At 38.3% G+C, this 2211-nt stretch overlaps 1 pseudogene; it reads left to right on the plus strand.

The window, feature by feature from the left end:
* The first annotated feature begins 1128 nt into the window (after positions 1-1128).
* On the plus strand, positions 1129-1276 carry LOC123926293 (annotated as a pseudogene).
* Positions 1277-2211: the final 935 nt, after the last annotated feature.

Raw genomic sequence — 2211 nt, forward strand, 5'->3', positions numbered from 1 at the left:
TGGTTCCATATAAATTTTAGGATTATTTGTTCCATTTCTTTGAAAAAATGGATGATATTTTGATAGGGATTGCATTAAACGTGTAGATTGCTTTAGGTAGCATAGACATTTTCACAATATTTGTTCTTCCAATCCATGAGCATGGAAAATTTTTCCATTTCTTTGTGTCTTTCTCAATTTATTTCATGAGTACTTTATAGTTTTTTGAGTACAGATACTTTGCCTCTTTGGTTAAGTTTATTACTAGATATCTAATGATATTGTGTGCGATTGTAAATGGGACTGACTCGTTATTGGTCTGTAGAAATGCAACTGATTTCTGTGCATTGAATTTATATCCTGACACTTTACTGAATTCCTGTACAAGTTCTAGCATATTTGGAGTGGAGTCTTTTGGGTTTTCCACATAAAGTATCATATATGCAAAGAGTGACAATTTGACTTCTTCTTTGCCATTTTGGATGCCTTTAATTTCTTTTTGTTTTCTGATTGCTGAGGCTAGGACTTCTAGTACTATGTTGAATAGCAGTGGAGATGATGGACGTCCCTGCCGTGTTCCTGACCATAGCGGAAAAGATCTGTTTTTTCTCCATTGAGAACGATATTCACTGTGGGTTTTTCATAGATGGCTTTGATGATATTGAGGTGTATACCCTCTATCCCTACACTTTGAAAGGTTTTGATCAAGAAATGATGCTTTACTTTGTCAAATTCTTTTTCAGGATCTATTGAGAGTAGCATATGGTTCTTGTTCTTTCTTTTATTAATGTATTGTATCACTTTGATTGATTTGCAGATGTTGAACCAATCCTGCAGCCCTGGAATCAATCCCACTTTGTCATTGTGAATAATCCTTTAAATGTACTGTTGGATCCTATTGACCAGTATTTTGGTGAGAATTTTCACATCTGTGTTTATCAAGGATATTGGTCTGTAGTTCCCTTTTTTGGTGGGATCCTTGTCTGGTTTTGGGATCACGGTGATGCTGGCCTCATAAAATGAGTTTGGAAGTTTTCCTTCCATTTCTATTTTTTGAACAGTTTCAGAAGAAGAGGAATTAATTCTTCTTTAAATGTTTGGTAGAATTCCAAATGGATGAAGGACCTCAATGTGAGAAAGGAATCCATCAAGACTATACTTTCAGGGATAATTTCTATAGTTTGTTACTAGAGAAGTTTCTCTGAATGTGTAAAATCCTTGAGGAGAATGCAGGCAGCAACCTCTTCGACCTCAGCCGCAGCAACATCTTCCTAGGAACAATGGCAAAGGCAAGGGAAGCAAGGGCAAAAATGAACTATTGGGATTTCATCAAGATCAAAAGCTTTTGCACAGCAAAGGAAACAGTTAACAAAACCAAAAGACAATCGACAGAATGGGAGAAGATATTTGCAAACGACATATCAGATAAAGGGCTAGTATCCAAAATCTATAAGGAACTTAGCAAACTCAACACCCAAAGAACAAACAATCCAATCAAGAAATGGGCAGAGGACATGAACAGACATTTCTGCAAAGAAGACATCCAGATGGCCAACAGACACATGAAAAAGTGCTCCACGTCACTGGGCATCAGGGAAATACAAATCAAAACCACAATGAGATATCACCTCACACCAGTCAGAATGGCTAAAATGAACAAGTCAGAAAATGACAGATGCTGGAGAGGATGTGGAGAAAGGGGAACCCTCCTCCACTGTTGGTGGGGATGCAAGCTGGTGCAACCACTCTGGAAAACAGCATGGAGGTTCCTCAAAATGTTGAAAATAGAACTACCCTATGACCCAGCAATTGCACTACTGGGTATTTACCCTAAAGATACAAACATAGTGATCCGAAGGGGCACGTGTACCCGAATGTTTATAGCAGCAATGTCTACAATAGCCAGACTATGGAAATAACCTAGATGTCCATCAACAGATGAATGGATAAAGAAGATGTGGTATATATACACAATGGAATACTATGCAGCCATCAAAAGAAATGAAATCTTGCCATTTGCGACGACGTGAATGGAACTAGAGCATATCATGCTTAGTGAAATAAGTCAATCGGAGAAAGACAACTATCATATGATCTCCCTGATATGAGGACATGGAGAAGCAACATGGGGGGGGGGGGTAGGGGGATAGGAGAAGAATAAATGAAACAAGATGGGATTGGGAGGGAGACAAACCATAAATGACTCTTAATCTCACAAAACAAACTGGGGGT

This window comes from Meles meles, chromosome 15 (genome assembly GCF_922984935.1).
Source record: "Meles meles chromosome 15, mMelMel3.1 paternal haplotype, whole genome shotgun sequence".
Lineage (NCBI taxonomy): Eukaryota > Metazoa > Chordata > Mammalia > Carnivora > Mustelidae > Meles > Meles meles.